The 22,620-nt window shown below is 44.7% G+C and overlaps 1 pseudogene; it reads right to left on the bottom strand.

Annotated features, from left to right (window-relative positions):
* Nucleotides 1-6,017: 6,017 nt before the first annotated feature.
* LOC140741625 (uncharacterized) lies at nt 6,018-19,702 on the bottom strand (annotated as a pseudogene).
* Between the last annotated feature and the right edge of the window lie 2,918 nt (nt 19,703-22,620).

Below are 22,620 nucleotides of genomic sequence, written 5' to 3'. Positions count from 1 at the left end.
AGAGTTCTTTATTGAAGCAAACCCATACACATAGGTAGGTATACAAGCACGCTTGCATTCCCAGTCAAATATATACATCTGCATCAATACACAAATGTGTTCACATACCCACGAACATACATATACACTTTTTCACACATATATTTGCATTTCTAAACATTCATGCCCAGATATACATATATATGCACTCAGTGCTTGTTAATGCAATTATCTAATCAGCCAATCACGTGGCAGCAACTCAATGCATAAAAGCATACAGACCTGGGCAAGAGGTTCAGTTGTTGTTCAGAAAAAAACATCAGAATGGGGAGAAAATGTGATGATTTGACCATGGAATGATTGTTGGTGCTAGACGAGGTGGTTTGAGTATCAGAAACTGATGAACTCATGGGGCACTGATGCACAACAGTCTCTAGAGTTTGCAGAGAAAGGTGAAAAAGACAAAAAAAATCCAGTGAACAGCAGTCCTGTGGGCAAAAACACCTTGTTAATGAGAGAGGTCAGAGGAGAATGGCTGGACTGTTTCAAGCTGCCAGGAGGGCGACAGTAACTCAAACAACCACACGTTACAACAGTGGTGTGCAGAAGAACATCTGTAAATGCACAACACATCGAACCTTGAAGTAGATGGGCTACACCAGCAGAAGACAATGAACATATACTTAATGACCACTTTATTGGGTACAGGAGGTACACTGAGTGTATATGTAGATACACTTAAGTTTACATTCATACATTCATGCATATTTACACACATCTACTCATAACTCCATTTTCTCTGAGGCGTTCCTTTGCATTCGATGATTCTATACCTGTCTTGAAAGGGAGAATATAACTACGACTGTGAAGATCCTTGCCACACCCAGTGACCCTGTGATCTCTGACTTGGAGGCCAATATTAGGCTGTCATTAAGGAGGGTGAACTCTCACAAGGCGGCAGGCCCTGATGGAGAACCGGGTAAGGCTCTGAAAACCCGTGTCAACCAACTGGTGAGAGTATTCAAGGACAATTTCAACCTCTCACTGCTACTGTTCCTACCTGCTTCAAAGAGACAATTATACCAGAGCCCAAGAAGAATAATGTGAGCTGCCTTAATGACTATTGTCAAGTAGCACTCACATCTATGGTGATGAAATGCTTTGAGAGGTTGGTTATGACTAGACTGAACTCCTGACTCAGCAAGGACCTGGACCCACTGCAATTTGCCTATCGCCACAATAGGTCAACGGCAGACACAATCTCAATGGCTCTCCACACGGCTTTAGACCACCTGGACAACACAGACACCTACGTCAGGATACTGTTTGTTGACTATAGCTCAGCGTTTAACACCATCATTCCCACAATCCTGATTGAGAAGTTACAGAACCTGGGCCTCTGTACCTCCCTCTGCAATTGAATCCTCGACTTCCTAACCGGAAGACCACAGTCTGTGTGGATTGGTGATAACATCTCCTCCTCGCTGACGATCAACACTGGCGCACCTCAGAGGTGTGTGCTTAGCCCTCTGCTCTACTCTCTCTGTACCCATGACTGTGTGGCTATGCATAGCTCAAATACCATCTATAAATTTGCTGAGGATGCAACCATTGTTGGTAGAATCTCAGGTGGCGACAAGAGGGCGTACTTGAGTGAGATATGCCATCTAGTGGAATGGTGCTGCAGCAACAACCTGGCACTCAATGTCAGTAAGATGAAAGGGCTGATTGTGGACTTCAGGAAGGGTAAAAGGAAGGAACACTAACCAATCCTCATAGAGGGGTCAGAAGTGGAGAGAGTGAGCAGTTTCAAGTTCCTGGGTGTCAAGATCTCTGAGGATCTAACCTGATCCCAACATATCGACGCAGCTATAAAGAAGGCAAGACATCAGCTATATTTCATTAGGAGCTTGAAGAGATTTGGTCAACTAAAGCACTCGAAAACTTCTGTAGATGTACTGTGGAGAGCATTCTGACAGGCTGCATCACTGTCTGGTATGGAGAGGGGGCAGTGGGCTACTGCACAGGACCGAAAGAAGTTGTAAAATTATCCAGCTGCATCTTGGGTACTAATCTCCATAGTATCCAAGACATCCTCAAGGAGTGGTGCCTCAGAAGGGTGACATCCATCATTAAGGACCCCATCACCCAGGAATGCCCTGATCAGGTAGGAGATACAGAAGCCTGAAGATCCACACTCAGCGATTCAGGAACAGCTTCTTCCCCTCTGCTATCTGTTTCCTCAATGGACATTGAACCCATAAACACTACCTCGCTTTCTAAAAAAAAAATTTCTGTTTTTGCACTATTTTCAATCTATTCAATTTCCATATATATACTTACTGTGATTGATTGATTTATTTTTAAATTTCCTCCTTTCTATATTATTATGTATTGCATTGAACTGCTGCTGCTAAGTTAACAAATTTCACAACATGTGCTGGTGATAATAAACCTGATTCTGATTCTGAATTGCTTTCCTTCTAGTTCTGTGGGTTCCAGATAACCAATAAGGCCATCAGGGGAAGTACAGACTCTTTAACAAAGCGGATGGTTCACTCTTTCCATCACTTACACCCTGCTTCTGCGTGCTGCTCATTAACCTGCCACTTTGAGTGGCCATAGACCAGAGATTCTCAGAACTCAGTGCGGGTGCTGCGCTTCTACAAGGATAATTTAAACTCACCTTAGCATGCTCGTAAGGCAGAGTTTCGGAATAGAGTACCTGTTTCATGAGAATGGTGTCAGGAGTTCATATGATGTGACCTGCCCGACATGGATGACTGAAAAAAAAATTGACTAGAAAGTTTATAGAGATCATCTTTGATCTTTGGCTTGTGGAAACTCCAACCATAACATCATAACTTCTGAGAATATTTTCACTCTTGACAAAAATTTTATGTAAGTATACATTTTCTGCTACATAATTAATGTTTCAAATAACTGCTTGTCATGATAGATTTGTTGGGAAATTTAACAACTGTTTGCATGCAAGGATTAAGGCTTCTTTCTATTTGTTAGTCAGCTTTGCAATAGAGGAAACATTATTTCAAACTGAAGGTCCTGCTTCAAAATCCAATTACTATTAATTCACCAAAATTGAATTATTTACGATTATAAACTGACTAGAAATTTTATGTACCCTGTATATCAAGAAAGGTGTGCCATTGCCAGTCAAATACTGTATTTTGCCACATAGAGGCAGTGTTGCTTATGGAAATAAATCTGGTTTTAGATTATAGTTCCATTAATAATTTTGTTCCTTCAAAAATACATATTTATATGGGACTGTGTGTGCAGTTTTTCACTATTACTGAGTAGTATCCTGGATTATTAATCTGCCCATAACCACAACAGATTCTGCAGGTTATTAATCTGATGATGTGACTTCAAGCCATGGTTCCTGGGGAATATAAATATAATTAATTTAATAAATCAGTAATGATGCCCGAGATAGTATTGGAGTGCTGTAAACCCACGTATGATTCAATAATGCCTCCCAGAGAAGGAAATTTGCTATCCCTACTCCAACTGACATGTGTAACTCCATTTTTAACTGTCAGAACAACAAACTATTCAATTCAACAAACAATGAAAGATAGACAATAAATTATTGTCCTTGGCAATGATGTCCAAATCCCATGAATGAATAAATAAAGAAAATTGGTCTCAAAAATACTTTTGGGCATTTCATGCCCAAAGACATAGTTTTGGAGTTCAGTAACCATTAAAAGTACCATCCGCTTTGCACCAGTTCTGACTGACACCAACAAGATGACAATGGTATTATTTATTCCAACTTCATTGGTCAAGTCACAATGGGGAATTTCTTGCTTTTATTCAGATAGTAGCTGCTACATTTACAAACCCCATTTCCAGAAAAGTTGGGATATTTTCCAAAATGCAATAAAAACAAAAATCTGTGATACGTTAATTCACGTGAACCTTTATTTAACTGACAAAAGTACAAAGAAAAGATTTTCAATAGTTTTACTGACCAACTTAATTGTATTTTGTAAATATACACAAATTTAGAATTTGATGGCTGCAACACACTCAACAAAAGTTGGGACAGAGGCATGTTTACCATTGTGTTACATCTCCTTTCCTTTTAATAACACTTTTTAATCATTTTGGAACTGAGGATACTAATTGTAGTAGATTTACAATTGGAAATTTTGTCCATTCTTGCTTGATATAAGATTTTAGCTGTTCAACAGTCCGTGGTCTCCGTTGTCTGATTCTCCTTTTCATGATGTGCCATACATTTTCAATAGGAGATAGATCTGGACTGGCAGCAGGCCAGTCAAGCACACACATTCTGTGTCTACAAAGTCACGCTGTTGTAGCCCGTGCAGAATGTGGTCTGGCATTGTCCTGCTGAAATAAGCATGGACGTCCCGGGAAGAGACGTCGCCTTGATGGCAACATATGTCTCTCTAAAATCCTAATATACGCCTCAGAGTCAATGGTACCTTCACATACATGCAACTCACCCATGCCGTGGGCACTGATGCACCCCCATACCATCACAGATGCTGGCTTTTGCACCTTTCCCTGATAACAATCAGGATGGTCGTTTTCATCTTTGGCACGGAGAACTCGACGCCCGTTTTTTCCGAAAACTAGCTGAAATGTGGACTCATCTGACCACAGCACACGGTTCCATAGTCTTTCGGTCCATCTGAGATGAGCTCGGGCCCAGAGAACTCGCCGGCGTTTCTGCATAGAGTTGATGTATGGCTTCCTCCTTGCGTAATACAATTTCAAGTTACATTTCTGGATGCAGCGATGGACTGTGTTAAGTGACAATGGTTTTCCGAAGTACTCCCGAGCCCAGGTGGCTATAATTGTCACAGTAGCATGATGGTTTCTTAGGCAGTGCTGCCTGAGGGCTTGAAGATCACGCGCATTCAACAGTGGTTTCCGACCTTGTCCTTTACGCACTGAGATGTCTCTGAATTCTCTGAATCTTTTCACAATATTATGTACTGTAGATGTTGAAAGACCTAAATTCTCTGCAATCTTGCATTGGGAAATGTTCCTTTTGAACTGACTAACAATTCTCTCACGAATTTTGGCACAAAGGGGTGAGCCACGACCTATCCTTGCTTGCAAAGACTGAGCCTTTGATGGACGCTACTTTTATACCCAGTCATGATACCTCACCTGCTACCAATTAGCCTGCTTAATGTGGAGTCTTCCAAACCGGTGTTACTTGAATATTCTGTGCACTTTTCAATCTTATTTTAACTCTGTCCCAACTTTTGTTGAGTGTGTTGCAGCCATCAAATTCTAAATTTGTGTATATTTACAAAATACAATTAAGTTGGTCAGTAAAACTATTGAAAATCTTTTCTTTGTACTTTTGTCAGTTAAATAAAGGTTCACGTGAATTAACGTATCACAGATTTTTGTTTTTATTGCATTTTGGAAAATATCCCAACTTTTCTGGAAATGGGGTTTGTATATCCATCCAAAGATAGATAGAACTTTTGTTTTAAAATTTCCATGTAAGCAGGATTTCAATTTAAAAATTCTCATTCTTGTTTCCAATTCCCTTCATGACCTCAACCTCTATATCTCCTACTCTCCAAACCATCTGAGACCGGTTCGATCTTCCAACTCTGACAATTAGATAGTTTCTTCATTGATTGCAGTGCCTTGAGCAGCATGGCATGGAATTCTGTCCCTAAACTCTGCCTCTCTTTCCTCCTATGCAATCTACTGGTTTGCTACATTTTGGTTACCTCCACCAATCTTTGTGTTAGGTTACAGAGCTATACAAGTGAGTTGCCCAGCTGACCTAGTCCCATTTGCCCACGTTTGACCCATGTCCCTCTAAACCTTCCTTAACCATGTACCAGTCCAAATGCCTTTTAAATGTTATGCTGTAATTCTATCCTCCTGTACCACTTCCTCTGTTCCACGTACTCAAAGCATTCTGCATGGAAGTTGTAGAATACACCTTCTGGTGCTACTTGGACACGTCTTCAGTGATGAACCCAGGGCTGTAGGATGTTTCGGGTCTTTAATCATCAGACACCCTTGCCCGGGCGACCCAGCTGGGGGTGATCAGCCCCCGACTTGTGTCCAAGTGGTGCACTAATCCACGGATTCCCCCCTCCAGATCCACAGCCACCGCGAGGCCTTTTCAGCAGCCTCCGGAATGTTCTTGGTGGCTCTTCTGCACTGTAGTCCTTTTACTCCAAGGAGTTTAAGACTCTGCTGTAATGAATGGCCAGCAAAGCCCCGGCAACCAGCTTCGACTGGCTCATGGCGAGCTCTCCAGCCATTGCTCCAGCATTCTGCAACAAGATCTGTGTATTTAGCCCTCTCGCGCTTGTTGGCCTCTTCAATCCGGTCTTCCCAGGGGACAGTAAATTCCAGCAGGACCATTTGCTTTGTAGACTCCAATGTTAACACCACGTCCAGGCAGAGTGGAGCAGCTGCAATGATCTCTGGGAACTTGAGCTGCCTCCCTCGGTCGACTTTGAGCTGCCAGCCTCGTGCAGTGGCAAGAAGCCCTCCCGAGGAGCTAGGCCGATGTTGAGCCTTCTCCCCCGCTCTAATAAAGGTGATGGACTGTTTGGGAGCGTGCTGATTTTTGCTGTCTTGAATCGCTGTGCTGATTGCGTCCACCATAGACCTTAGGACTTGGTCATGGTACCAGCAGTATCGCCCTTCCCCCAATGCCTTCGGGCAGCAACTGAGGATATGCTCCAAAGTGCCCCTCTTCTGGCACAGTTGGCATGCTGGAGTGTTTGCCATGCCCCACCTGTGCAGGTTGGCCATGCTGGGGAGAACAACATAGACTGATTGGATGAGAAACTTGATGCGCAATGGTTCGGCTCTCCAGAGCTCTGTCCAGGTGAACTCGCGAGGTTCCGCCTGCTCCCATCTAGTCCGGGCGCCCTGTTTGTACATGCCGACCATCTTGTGTATCGCTGTTCTTCCACTTCTACTCGTATCTTGTCCTGAACCAGTTGGCGCTTCTCATTTCCGCAGGTTTTGTCGTAGTGTGGTTTGGGAAAACAGCCCAGTCCTGCCCACCCCACCGCCACAGCGCCCACCAAAATGTTGAGTCGCAGCCGAGCCTCCGCTCTGTCGACAGCTTCCTGTGCCTGCCACTCCCTTCCGGTCTTCACGCGGATTCCTGCCGAAGCGACTTTAACATCAGAGGAGTCTCGGTACGTCATAACCTCCCTGGCTCGAGTGACTTTGAATTCCTCTGATAGGTTGCTGATGGGGAGCCGCAGCTTGGTGGAATGTCCAGACAGGGCAGTGCTGCTTAAGGTCCAGGGGAGCCCAACCACCTCCGGAGAAACTGACTGATGGTCTTCCCTAGAGCCTCCACTGTCGACATTGGCCCCTCGTAGACTAGAAAGGACCAGAGTAGCATTGGCAAGACTCCATGTTGGTACATCCAGGCTTTGAATTTTCCTGGAAGCCCCAATTTGTCAACCAGTTTATCAAGTCACTTCTGGTTTGTTGAAGTGTGGCTGTGTCCTTTAGGGAACTGTCGAAGATCTGGCCCAGGCTCTTGACCGGTTTTTCTGTCACCGTTGAAATCTGGATCCTCCCAGGGTAAAGCGGAACTGGTCGGCCACTCTTCCCTTCTTCAGGACCAGAGACCTGGAGTTGGCTGGTTTAAAGCTCATCCTTGCCCATGAGATGAGCCGTTCCAGCCCTTGAAGGAGCCATCTGCACCCAGGGGCGGATGTTGCCACCACCGTCAGGTCGTCCATGAATGCTCTTATGGGGGGCTGCCGAGTGCCAGATCTAGACATGGGGCCTCTACATACCACCTCCGCTGACTTGACAGTCATGTTCATGGACAATGAGAAGAGTGACACCGAGATTGTGCAGCCAGTGATTATACCCTTCTCCAGCCGATGCCAAGCTGATGTTAATGATCTTGAGGAGACTCTCAACCTGAAGTTGCCGTAATAGTCCAGAATGAAGTTTCGGATCATCTCTGGAACATGGTGTCTAGTCAGTGCTGTTTCAGCAAGCTTGTGTGGGATGGATCCATAGGCGTTGGTTATGTCTAGCCAGAGTGCTGCAAGGTCTCCTCTGTTTCCCCTTGCCTCCCGGATGAGCTGGGTCACCACTCCTGTGTGCTCCAGGCATCCGGGTATTCCTGGGACTCCCCCCTTCCGCACAGAGGTGTCTATGTATCCATTCTTCAAGAGGAACTCAGTTAAACATTGGGCCACAATCTTGAAGAAGATCTTTCCTTCAACGCTGAGCAGCGAGATGATATGAAACTGCTCGATTTTGCTTGAATCCTCTTCTTTTGGTATCCAGATACCCTCCGCTTGCCTCCACTGAGCAGCAACCTTTCCTGTCGGCCAGACCACCTTTAAGATCTTCCAGAGTCACACAAGGAGCCTTGGGCACTGCCTGTAGACTTTGTAAGGCACTCTGCTGGGGCCAGGGGCTGAACTTGCTCTTGCTGCTTTGACTGCATCTTTGACCTGTTACATTACGCACCCTTCGCATCGCACAGATCTGTAAATCTAGACTCTGCTCCAGTTTTCGGGGAAGGCTTGAACACAACCTGCTGACAGCATGGTCATGGTCACCATCACCATTACTGAGGCTAGCTTTTGCTGTGTACAAGGAGGAACTGGCAGAATTCCAGAAGGCATTTGATCAGATATTGCATGGTGTAGGGGATTTGGAGTATATGGACGCATTTAGAGTATTAGGCCCCTTATCACATCTAAGAAATGATGTGCTGGCATAGGAGAGGGTCCAGAGGAGGTTCACAAGAATGATTCTGTAAATGAAAGGATTAACATATGAGGAATTTGATGACTCTGGGCCTATACTTGCTGGGCTTAAGAAGAATGAGGGGAGGGGATCTCATTGAAACTATTGACTGTTGAAAGGCCTAGCTAGAGTAGAAGTCGAGAGTATATTTCCTATAGTGGTGGAGTCTACACCCAGAGGGCAAAGCTTCAGAATAGAGAGACGTCCCTTTAGAATAGAGATGTGGAGGAATTTCTTTAGTCAGAGGATGGTGAATCTGTGGAATTCATTGCCACAGATGGCTGTGCAGACCAAGTCATCGGATATGATTAAAGTTCAAAGTAACTATTATCAGTGACTAGTGGAGTGCCGCAGGGATCTGTCCTGGGACCCCTGCTATTTGTGATTTTTATAAATGACCTGGATGTAGAGGCAGAAGGATGGGTGAATAAGTTTGCGGATGACACGAAGATAGGAGGAGTTGTGGATGGAGCTGTAGGTTGTCGAAGGTTACAAGAGGATATAGACAGGCTGCAGAGTTGGGCAGAAAAATGGCAGGTGAAGTTCAATCCAGACAAGTGTGAGGTGATGCATTTTGGAAGGACAAACCAGAAGACTGAGTACAGGATTAATGGTCAGTTACTTAAGAGTGTGGATGAACAAAGGGACCTTGGGGTTCAAATCCATACATCCCTCAAGGTCGCTGCACAGGTTGATAGGGTAGTTAAGAAGGCCTATGGGATGCTAGGCTTCATTAACAGGGGGATTGAGTTCAAGAGTAGAGAGGTCATGTTGCAACTCTACAAATCTCTGGTGAGACCGCACTTAGAGTATTGTGTTCAATTCTGGTCACCTCATTATAGGAAGGATGTGGAAGCTATGGAGAGGGTGCAGAGGAGATTTACCAGGATGTTGCCTAGTTTGGAGAACAAGTCATATGAAGCAAGGTTAGCTGAGCTGGGACCTTTCTCTTTGGAGCGTAGAAGAATGAGAGGGGACTTGATAGAGGTCTACAAGATTATGAGAGGCATTGATAGGGTGGATAGTAAGTACCTGTTTCCCAGGGCACCAATAGCAAACACCAGAGGGCATATGTACAAAATTAAGGGAGGGAAGTTTAAGGGAGACATCAGAGGTAAGTTTTTTTACACAGAGGGTTGTGAGTGCCTGGAATGACTTGCCAGGGATGGTGGTGGAGGCTAAAACATTAGGGATATTTAAGAGCCTCTTGGACAAGCACATGGATGAAAGAAAAATGGAGGGTTATGGGGTAGTGTGGGATTAGTATTTTTTTAAGGATTATATGGGTCGGCACAACATGGAGGGCTGAAGGGCCTGTACTGTGCTGTAGTGTTCTATGGTTCTATGATTCAAAGTATATATATGTCACCATATGCAAACCTGAGGTTCATTTTCTTGTGGGCATACTCAATAAATCCATAGAATGATAATAACTATAGCAGAATCAATGAAAGACTGCCTAACTAGGGCATTCAACCAGAGTGCAAAAGATAATAAACTGTACAAATACAAAAAGAAAGAAATAATAATAATAAATAAATAAATACCGGTAAGCAATAAATATCGAGACTATAATAGGAAGAGTCCTTAAAAGTGAGTCTATTGGCTGTGGAAACATTTCAGTGATGGGGCAAGTGAAGTTGAGTGAAGTTATTCCCTCAAGTTCAGGAGCCTGTTGGTTGAGGGGTAATAACTGTTTCTGAACCTGGTGGTGTGGGTCCTGAGGCTCCTGTACCTCTTTCCTGATGGCAGCAGTGAGAAGAGAGCATGACCTGGGTGTTGGGGTCCCTGATGATGGATGCTGCTTTCCTGTGACAATGCGCCATTTAAGTATGCTCAGTGGCGGGGAGGGCTTTACCCGTGACGGACTTTTCATAGGATTTTCCATTCAAGGGCATTGGTGTTTCCATACCAGGCTGTGATGCAGCCAGTCAATATACTCTCCACTACATATCTATGAAAGTTTGTCAAAGTTTTAGATGTCACGGAAAATCTCTGCAAACTCCTAAGAAAGTAGAGGCACTGCCATGCTTTCTTCATAGTTGCACTTACACGCTGAACCTAGGACAGGCCCTCCGAAATAATAACACTGAGGAATTTACAGTTGCTGACCCTCTCCACTGATCCCCTGATGAGGACTGGCTCATGGACCCCTGGCTTCCTCCTCCTGAAGTCAATAATCAGCTCCTTGGTCTTACTGACATACAAAAGAAAAAAAGAAATAATAATAATAATAAATAAATAAGCAAGAAATATTGAGAACATGAGATGAAGAGTCCTTGAAAGTGAGTCCACGGCTTGTGGGGACAGTTCGGTGATAGAGCAAGTGAAGCTGAGTGAAGTTGCCTCCACTGGTTCAAGAGCCTGATAGTCGAGAGCAAAAAACTGTTCCTGAACCTGGAAGTGTGAGTCTGGGGGCCTCCTGTATCTTCTTCCTGATGGCAGCAGTGAGAAAAGATCATGACTTACACCCACAGACGCCTGGATTGATACAGGCCAATTAACACAACCCCAGTGTCTTAACGTTTGGCTGTTACATATGCAAATGTCTCATGGTTACCATTTTGCACACCATATACCTTAGACTGGGGTACAGCCTGTGCTTTTAACACCAATTTATATAATTATATAACAATTACAGCATGGAAACAGGCCATCTTGGCCCTTCTAGTCCGTGCCGAACGCTTACTCTCACCTAGTCCCACCGCCCTGCACTCAGCCCATAACCCTCCATTCCTTTCCTGTCCATATACCTATTCAATTTTTTTTAAATGACAAAATCGAACCTGCCTCTACCACTTCTACTGGAAGCTCGTTCCACACAGCTACCACTCCCTGAGTAAAGAAGTTCCCCCACGTGGTACCCCTAAACTTTTGCCCCTTAACTCTCAACTCATGTCCTCTTGTTTGAATCTCCCCTACTCTCAATGGAAAAAGCCTATCCACGTCAACTCAATCTATCCCCCTCATAATTTTAAATACCTCTATCAAGTCCCCCCTCAACCTTCTACGCTCTAAAGAATAAAGACATAACTTGTTCAACCTTTCTCTGTAACTTAGGTGCTGAAACCCAGGTAACATTCTAGTAAATCTCCTCTGTACTCTCTCTATTTCGTTGACATCTTTCCTATAATTTGGTGACCAGAACTGTACACAATATTCCAAATTTGGCCTCACCAATGCCTTGTACAATTTTAACATTACATCCCAACTCCTATACCCAATGCTCTGATTTATAAAGGCCAGCATACCAAAAGCTTTCTTCACCACCCTATTCACATGAGATTCCACCTTCAGGGAACTATGCACCATTATTCCTAGATCACTTTGTTCTACTGCATTCCTCAATGCCCTACCATTTACCATGTATGTCCTATTTTGATTATTCCTACCAAAATGTAGCACCTCAATTTATTGCTTGCAATTTACAATAAGAACTGATTCTTGCTTGAATATATATATGCTATATTTACATAACTCCAGAATGTTCCCTCCTCTTGGCCGCTGGACAGAAATTTGTGGAAGGACAAACATTAGGGAGGATCTAATTAAGTAGGGCAGTGAAAATGCCCTTCACTTTGGATCCCTCCCCCAGTTACTCACATATCTGCATCTACATCTACACTCTCATCCCCAACCTGGTATCTACAAGAATAAGCAGAGGTGGCAATAAAATATACCAGAAATTTGATCACATCCACTTCTTGGATATTTTTGTTCTCTCAATGTCAAACAGTCTATAAAATGTACTTTTGTTGTTCATGTGCTTGTTGCTTTTTTTCCTGCTGGCCCATTGCAGTTTACCTTCAGTAACTGATAGCTGAAACTCAGCAGTGGCTATCAATAGTTACTCTGTGGGCAGAGATACCAGCAAGGTAACTGTATCAGGTTCATGGGAAACAGTTCACACTCCATGCCATGACAAAAGATTGTCAAAATAATCTGACAACAAGTCTTTCGGTCCCTTCAACCGACCTACAGGAGGGTTTGGGCTGGTGTCTATTTGAAAGGCTGCAAGGACCTCACACAAGCAGCACCATCTCCCAGACTTCCCTTTTGATTGCTGGCCCAGTCACTGAAATGCCCAGTTCATTTGTGTTCACTCCCCATTCAGGCTGGGGTGGCTACCTTCAGATCTGTGGTAAACTATGTGTATACCTGTCTGGACACGCCCCTCTGCTGACTGCTCCTGTGGCTCCTCCCACAGACCCCTGTATAAAGGCAATTGGAGGCACTGCTCCTCCCGCAGTCTCCAAGATGTCGTGGTCACGTTTATAGACAATAGACAATAGGTGCGGAAGTAGACCATTCGGCCCTTCGAGCCTGCACCGCCATTCTGAGATCATGGCTGATCATCTACTATCAATACCTGGTTCCTACCTTGTCCCCATATCCCTTGATTCTCCTATCCATAAGATACCTATCTAGCTCCTTCTTGAAAGCATCCAGAGAATTGGCCTCCACTACCTTCCGAGGCAGTGCATTCCAGACCCCCACAACTCTCTGGGAGAAGAAGTTTTTCCTTAACTCTGTCCTAAATGACCTACCCCTTATTCTCAAACCATGCCCTCTGGTACTGGACTCTCCCAGCATCTGGAACATATTTCCTGCCTCTATCTTGTCCAATTCCTTAATAATCTTATATGTTTCAATCAGATCCCTCTCAATCTCCTTAATTCCAGCGTGTACAAGCCCAGTCTCTCTAACCTCTCTGCGTAAGACAGTCCAGACATCCCAGGAATTAACCTCGTGAATCTACGCTGCACTTCCTCTACAGCCAGGATGTCCTTCCTTAACCCTGGAGACCAAAACTGTACACAATACTCCAGGTGTGGTCTCACCAGGGCTCTGTACAAATGCAAGAGGATTTCCTTGCTCTTGTACTCAATTCCCTTTGTAATAAAGGCCAACATTCCATTAGCCTTCTTCACTGCCTGCTGCACTTGCTCATTCACCTTCAGTGACTGATGAACAAGGACTCCTAGATCTCTTTGTATTTCTCCCTTAGCTAACTCTACACCATTCAGATAATAATCTGCCTTCCTGTTCTTACTCCCAAAGTGGATAACCTCACACTTATTCACATTAAATGTCATCTGCCAAGTATCTGCCCACTCACCCAGCCTATCCAAGTCACCCTGAATTCTCCTTACATCCTCATCACATGTCACACTGCCACCCAGCTTAGTATCATCAGCAAATTTGCTGATGTTATTCTCAATGCCTTCACCTAAATCATTGACATAAATTGTAAACAGCTGTGGTCCCAATACCGAGCCCTGTGGCACCCCACTAGTCACCACCTGCCATTCCGAGAAACACCCATTCACTGCTACCCTTTGCTTTCTATCTGCCAACCAGTTTTCTATCCATGTCAATGTCTTCCCCCTGATGCCCTGAGCTTTGATTTTACCCACCAATCTCCTATGTGGGACCTTATCAAATGCCTTCTGAAAATCGAGGTACACTACATCCACTGGATCTCCCCCGTCTAACTTCCTGGTTACATCCTCGAAAAACTCCAACAGATTGGTCAAGCATGATTTACCCTTGGTAAATCCATGCTGGCTCGGCCCAATCCTATCACTGCTATCTAAATATGCCACTATTTCATCCTTAATAATGGACTTTAGCATCTTCCCCACCACCGATGTCAGGCTGACAGGTCGATAGTTCTCTGTTTTCTCCCTCCCTCCTTTCTTAAAAAGTGGGATAACATTAGCCATTCTCCAATCCTCAGGAACTGATCCTGAATCTAAGGAACATTGGAAAATGATTACCAATGCATCCGCAATTTCCAGGGCCACCTCCTTTAGTACCCAAGGATGCAGACCATCTGGACCTAGCCTTCAGTCCCATCAGTCTACTCATCACTGTTTCCTTCCTAATGTCAATCTGTTTCATTTCCTCTGTTACCCTATGTCCTTGGCCCATCCATACATCTGGGAGATTGCTTGTGTCTTCCTTAGTGAAAACAGATCTAAAGTACTCATTAAATTCTTCTGCCATTTCTCTGTTTCCCATAACAATTTCACCGAATTCATTCTTCAAGGGCCCAACACTGTTCTTAACTATCTTCTTTCTCTTCACATACCTAAAAAAGCTTTTGCTATCTTCCTTTATATTCCTGGCTAGCTTGCGTTCATACCTCATTTTTTCTCCCCGTATTGCCTTTTTAGTTAAGTTCTGTTGTTCCTTAAAAACTTCCCAATCATCTGTCCTCCCACTCACCTTAGCTCTATCATACTTCCTTTTTTTTAATGCTATGTAATCTCTGACTTCCTTTGTCAACCACTGTGGCCCCTTTCCCCCCTTTGAATCCTTCCTTCTCTGGGGGATGAACTGATTTTGCACCTTGTGCATTATTCCCAAGAATACCTGCCATTGCTGTTCCACTGTCTTTTCTGCTAGGCTATCCGTCCAGTCAACTTTGGCCAGCTCCTCCTTCATGGCTCCATAGTTTCTCCTGTTCAACTGCAACACTGACACCTCCGAGCTGCCCTTATCCTTCTCAAATTGCAGATAAAAACTTATCATATTATGATCACTACCTCCTAATGGCTCCTTTACTGCAAGATCGCTTATCAAATCCTGTTCATTACATAACACTAAATCCAGAATAGTCTTGTCCCTGGTCGGCTCTTGTACAAGCTGTTCCAAGAATGCATCCCGTAGGCACTCTACAAACTCCCTATCCTGGGGTCCAGCACCAACCTGATTCTCCCAGTTCACCTGCATGTTGAAATCCCCCATAACTACTGCGACATTACCTTTGCCACATGCCAATGTTAACTCCCTATTCAACTTGCACCCAATATCCATGCTACTGTTTGGTGGCCTGTAGACAACACCCATTTGGGTCCTTTTGCCCTTACTGTTCCTCAGTTCTATCCACACAGACTCTACTTCTCCTGACCCTATGTCCCCCCTTGCAAAGGACTGAATCTCATTCCTCACCAACAGGGCCACCCCACCCCTTCTGCCCACATTTCTGTCCCTACGATAGCACGTATACCCTTGTACATTCATTTCCCAGGTCTGATCTTTCTGCAGCCATGTCTCTGTTATCCCAACAACATCATAGTTACCCATTCGCACCTGAGCTTCAAGCTCATCCGCCTTATTTCTGACACTTCGTGCATTCAGATATAGAATTTTTAGCCCATTTCTCCTCTCTCTGTCTGAATCGCTGCCTATTGTGCTTAACCCAGCTCCCCAAACTCCCATCGGGCTATACACCCCTAGAATTTTGTTGTCCTTCCTAAATTGACTTATTCTTTCTGCACATTTAACTCCATGTTCCGTCAGACCATCCCTCTGTACATCTGTCCTCCTTATCACTTGTTCCGCCTCACCTTTCTCTACTACACACTTAATATTCCGGAACCGTGTAGTCCCCACCTGTCCTTTATTCTTCCTCTCGCTATCCTCTCTCACATTCTGGATCCCCGCCCCCTGCAAATTTAGTTTAAACCCCCAATTTATTATATTGCAGCTAATAAAAGCCTATCTTTTGCCTCCCGTCTCCGAGAGTTATTGATGGTGCATCACAGATGCTCTGCAGTTTATTTCCCTTTTAGCTCTGCAATCCCATTAAGGTTGGGGAACTTGATTTCTCAGCCATAACTTGGATCTCCTCCAATCTATTTTCCCAATATCTTTCTATTCTGATCAATATAACTAATTTTCTACTTCCCAGAACCAGCCTTCATTACAAAGTAACATTACCATTATACTTTAACAAGCTGTTCATGGCTCGCAGACACTGTCTTGGTCTTCTGCATTTGCATTCCCATTCCTTTCCATCTGGAGGTCTCCTTCCATTGGGAGTGGTCAGATGTGAAGCAGCAGGCTGATGTTCATCACTTGAATTCTCTGTAATGACATTGTTGCTAGATAGATTTGAACCCTTGTTCTGTCTTTGAGGGCAACAAGAATGTGAGTCATATTATTTAACCTGAGTCCAGTGTTTCCACTGGCTGCGTCACCAGGTCTGTACACAAGCACAGGTGTCATTTGTCAAAAGCACCATCTGTAGTCTTATCAACCTGAGAGCAAACCCTATCTTTTCAGGCAGCTCCCTTACCATGACTTAGCCACCTGGCTGTGGGAGGACTATCTTCTCTTCCTCTGCCTGTCTCTGATAAGCAATATGTTGCTGCTGTTTTGTCCCTCAAAGTGTTAACCTGGTTACAATGGTCCTTTACAGCTCCATATAATCTTACTAATTCGGCTCCAGTAATTTCTTTCTCTACATTTCAATTTCTGTCACCTTATATTCTTGTGCTGCTCTCTTTGCCCCGCGATCTGCACATTCATTCTCCTTCTGCACTTCTTCCCTCACCTTTCTGGTATGTCTTCACTTCCGTTGCTGCTCACTCTGCAGGCAGCTGCACTGCTTTTAACAGTTCTTCACTGTATTGGGCCCTTACCCTGGGACCTCCTGCACATCCTCCTGTGTCCTGTCCCTGCTTGGGGTTGCTGTCTCTCTCTGGGCCATGTTCTCTGCCCTAGGGATCACATGTTTGCTGTTCCTGTCTTGTCCATGATATTTCTCCTTTTGCAGAGTCTATGAGAACACCTGTCTTACTCAGTGTGTCCATCCCCAGGATAGTACCCTCATTATTTGGACACACCCAAAAATCCGCAGGAAGCTGCACTCCCTCAATCTCAAGTACCCAAGTCTCACTTGCTTCTATTAATCAAGTCATTGAGCTCAAAAGTCAGGAGGCTCTGCTGCAGCTTTATAAAACTCCAGTTAGAGTATTGCATATAGTTCTAGTCACCTCATTATAGGAAGGATGTCGAGACTTTAAGAGGGAGCAGAAGAGGTTTACTAGGATATTGCCTGGATTAGAGGGCATGTGGTTATAAAGAGAGATTAGACAAACTTGAGTTTTTTCAGCAGCGAAGCCTGAGGGGAGATCTGATAAAGGTTTATAAGTTTATGAGAGGCATAAAGTAGACAGACAGTATCTTTATCCAGGGGTTGAAATGTCTAATACCAGAGGGCATGCATTTAAGGTGAGAGGAGGTAATTTCAAAGGAGATTAGACAGGCAAACTTTTTACACAGAGAGTGGTGCGTGCTTGGAATGCGCTGCCTGGGCTGGTGGTAGAGGCCGAACATTAAGGACTTTTAAGAGGTGTTTCAATAGGCACATGAATGTAAGGAAAATGGAAGGATATGGACATTGTGTCTGCAGAAGAGATTAATTTAGTTGGCTATTCAATTTCCACTTTAATTAGTTCGGTACAACTTTGAAGTGCCTGTTCCTGTGCTGCGCTGTTTGTTCTATGTTCTAGAATTTATGCAGCCCATGAGACATCTGATGCTGCCAATGAATTGCTTTTGAAATGGAGGCATAGTCACCCGCCCTGCTTACAAGGTTGGAGGTGAATCACTCAGTAATGCACACTTTCATGGCACTAATTAATAGCCAATATTTCTTTTGAAAACTCTTTGCCTTTCAATTAGTGAAGCAGGTCCAAGCAGACTATGTGTGTTACAATACTCACCTGACTGTGTCAACTTCCAGGGTTTAAACTCTCCGACTCTCCTGAACTGAGGTTTGGTGCTCAGTCATCAGCTCTAGTTTGGATTCTCATCAAGCATCTGGTTTAGAACTCTGTCCTTGTTTCAGTCTCATATTGTGTCTCGACTCTAGTCTCCTTATCATCCTCGCCTAGCTCGCTCGGCACAGTACAATTGAGCCTAACATGGACCCAGTGGGGTATTGGAGCCTCTTGTCAGTTGTGGCTAGCCACAGCGAGAAAGTTCCCGGAGTACACAATCTCCAGGTCGCCATGTGCCAACTGTCGCGAGGGGGAAGCCAGAGTCGCTCATTGGTCCCTCTTCAGAGTCAGTCCATCTTCTGACCCCAGAGAGATTTGGTGGGGACCTGGTTTCTTGCCATGGATTCCTCACTCAGTTACTGTTGGTGATCGAGCTGCAGCTGTCCCAGTTTCCTACAGAGTGCAGAAAAGTGGCCTTCACGATCTCTCTCCTGACTGGGAAGGCTCTGGCCTGGGCATTGGGAGTGGAGGTCAGGGATTTGCTCTGATTCAGAAGAATTCATGAACGCCATGAAGAGGGTGTTCCATCTTCCCACAGAGCCTCGGACCGTTTGATGAAGGTACGTCAGGGTGACTCCGCTATTGAGTTTCGGACTTTGGCCAAGGCTTGTGGCTTTTGCCACTCTACCGCCATGGACTCTGAGGTGAATTAAAGGATGCCCTTGCCTTGGGAAAGCCAGTAAAAGACTTAGAGATTCTGATTGATCAGTCCATCCACCTCTATAATCGTATGGCGGAGCGCAAGTGTGATTATCTCCAGAGGCCTAAATCCCACCGCATTGCATCACAGTTCCACTCCCCAACCTCAGATAATGGCCAGCCTGTCTATTGCACAAAATCCTGTCAAGCCCATGCAAATCGGCTGCACACGGCTTCCACCAGGCCATCAGTCTGATTAATTCACGCTGATTTGAGTGTACTCTATATTACATTGACTGTTCTATTTATTATAAATTACTATGATTGCACATTTAGACGGAGATGTAATGTAAAGATTTTTACTCCTCATGTATGTGAAGGATGTAAGAAATGAAGTCAATTCAAATTCAAATTCTCTCCGCTGATGAGAGGTCCCAGCGTCAGAGTCGAGGTTGCTGTTATTACTGTGGGGAAGAATGTCACTTGTGGGTCGAACGTCTATAGCTGCAGCTGTCAAAGGACTGTGACGGTAGCAGTTGTTACTTCCATCCCTACAGATTCCAGTGTCAAGTTGAAGGTGGAGATCACCTAGGGAAAGAACTGGCGAGTGATGAATGCCTTTGTGGACTGGGACAGCTGGTAATTTCCTGGACTTGGGAACAGCCCATCAGTTCAACATACCTCTGCTGGAGCTGAGCCAGCACATGACTGCAATTGCCCTGGACAGTCATCCTCTTAGGTCCGGGAACATCCTACAGGAGACATCGATTTTGCGAATGAAGAATTTTGAAGAATTGAAGAATTTATTTATTTAAATCTTACATCCGTCCCACAAGGTGAGGGAGTAAAAATCTTTGTGTTATGACTCCGTCACAATGTGCAGACATGCATTTATAAGTCTAGTGGCTTGTAGAAAGAAGCTGTCCCATAGCCTGTTGGTCCTGGCTTTAATGCTGCGGTACTGTCTGCCAGACGGAAGCAGCTGAAACAGTTTATGGTTGGGGTAACTGGTGTCTCTGATGATCTTCCAGGCCTTCTTTACACACCTGCTGCTGTAAATGTCCTCAATGGAGGGAAGTTCAAGGATATTTGCTTTCATATCATAGATTCTCCTCAAATACCCCTGATCCTCGAGCACCCTTAGCTTAGCACAACCCTTCTGTGAACCAGGAAGTTGGGAGAATCACTATATGAACAAGTCTTTGCAAGAGGATTTTTTGGTTTGGTGTTCTGACCCCAGACTCTCTCGACACCAACGGCTGATGAAGAGGCAGACTTTTGCTCAGGGTAACTAGAAGCCTTTGGGAGACCCAGTCCTGCCTCCAAGGGCAGACAAGCTGCCTCCAGTCAACAGGACTCTGCTAGTCCTGACCCTGTCTAGTTGGGAGTGGGCTGGAATAGAAAAAGGGTCTCTGGTTCAGGAGCAAGCCAAGAAGCCTGCTAAGAAGGTGCCCAAGAATTCTGGAGCCCTAGCAGCCAAGCCTAAGGGAACTTGTTGCCGAGTGCCATCTAAGGGAAAGGCTCCAAAATGCAGACCCTTGAACCCTAGTCCCAGGAGGACAGACTATTCATAGCTCCTTAGTGCTGTCGTGTAAAGACATGGATGAAGATTTAAACTCTGATTTGGTCAAGTCTCTGGAGTCAGGTTTGGACTCTGTCTCAACAAAGGACTCTAGTGAACCTATGGAGGAGACTCAGCTCTGTCAAATTACCCCTGCTACTTAAGGAGCCTCTGGAGTCGTCAGTGGCAAGATTTTCGGGGATAGTTGCAACACCCAAGCTGATCAATATACCCTTCCCATCTACATGGAATTAGAAGAGGTCTTCAGCAAAGGAAAGGCCTTGGCTTCCTCCGCACCGATCCTATGATTGTGCAATAGATCTACTGCCTAGTACTTGTCCTCCACGGGGTCAATTGTACGCACTCTCAGGGCTGGAGAGAAGCTCTATGGAATGGTACATAAAAGAGGCTCTTGCCATAGGATTCATTCAGCCCTCCACCTCACCAGCAGATGCAGGCTTCTTCATCATACAGAACAGGATGGGAGCCTACGGCAATGCATTGATTATGGAGGACTGAATCGCATAATGGCCAAGAATCGTTATCCCCTTCCTCTCATGAACACCGCCTTCGAGATTCTCCAAGGATGAGAATATTCTTGAAGCTACACTTGCGGAGTACAGTACATACAATCTTGTCCACATAAAGAAGGGTGCTGAGTGAAAGACTGCATTCAACACACCGACAGGGCAATATGAGTACCCAAAGGTCATGCCCTTTGGCCTTGCCAACATGCCAGCAGTTTTCTAGGCCTTCATAAATGACGTGCCGGATAGTCTCCGTAAGTGTGCCTTTGTCTACTTGGATGACAGCCTAATTTTGTCTAAGTCTATGGAAGAACACATCACTCACATCAGAGATATCTTAAAGAGGCTTGTAGATCATGGACTTTATGTCAAGCTGGAGAAATCTGAAATTCCCATAATCACAGTTTCATTTTTGGGTTTTATCATCTCTAATGGCAACCTTAAGATGGACCCTACCAAGCCAGTCAGAGATTGGCCACAACCATTCAGTGTGAAACAGGTCTAACGATTCCTGGGATTTGCTAATTTTTACAGAAAGTTCATCAGGAACTTCAGCTCAGCGGCGGCTCCACTGACAGTACTAATTACGAGATCCACGGGCCCCTTTGTTTGGACTACTAAAGTTAAGGCTGTGTTTGCAGAACTCAAACAGCGATTTATGACAGCTCCTGTCTTGATCTCACCAACCCTAGACCTTCCTTTCATCGTGGAGGTGGACACCTCAGACATTGGAGTGGGTGCAGTGTTGTCTCCATGGACAACTTTGGACAATAAACTGCGTTCTTCTCCAGGTGGCTATCCCCTGCAGAGGTGAACTATGACATCAGAAACAGGAAGCTGCTCACGGTCAAGTAGGGATTGGAGGAATGGCGTCACTGGCTTGAGTGGACCAAGAACTCTTTTATTGTAAGGACAGCCTACAAAAGCCTGGCTTATATTCAGGAGGCCAAAAGGCTGAATTCCAGGCAGGCCAGGTAGTCTCTTTTCTTTAACAGTTCAATTTGTTCTGACCTATCGACTAAGGGTCAATGAATCAAAACCCAGATGTCTCTTCAGTTAGGTGAACCTAAAAGAGAGGAGCAGCTTAGCACCATTTTGCCCCAAGCCAAGGTGATAGTGCCCATTCCTTGCGGAATTGATACACTTATTCCCAAGGCCCAGGCACAAGGGGAGGTGCGTGGTAGGTCATGTTTAACCAATCTATTAGAGTTTTTCGAGGAGGTTACCAGGAAAGTGGATGAAGGGAAGGCAGTGGATGTTGTCTATATGTACTTCAGTAATGTCTTTGACAAGGTCCCACATGGGAGGTTAGTTAGGAAGATTTAGTCGCTAGGTATACATGGAGAGGTAGTAAATTGGATTAGACATTGGCTCAATGGGAGAAGCCAGAGAGTGGTAGTGGAGGATTGCTACTCTGAGTGGAGGCCTGTGACTAGTGGTGTGCCACAGGGATCAGTGCTGGGTCCATTGTTATTTGTCATCTATATCAATGATCTGGATGATAATGTGGTAAATTGGATCAGCAAATTTGCTGATGATACAAAGATTGGAGGTGTAGTGG

Source organism: Hemitrygon akajei, chromosome 18 (assembly GCF_048418815.1).
Source record: "Hemitrygon akajei chromosome 18, sHemAka1.3, whole genome shotgun sequence".
Taxonomy (NCBI): domain Eukaryota; kingdom Metazoa; phylum Chordata; class Chondrichthyes; order Myliobatiformes; family Dasyatidae; genus Hemitrygon; species Hemitrygon akajei.
The sequence above is the reverse complement of the archived record's forward strand: the minus strand, read 5'-3'. Positions and strand labels throughout refer to the sequence as shown.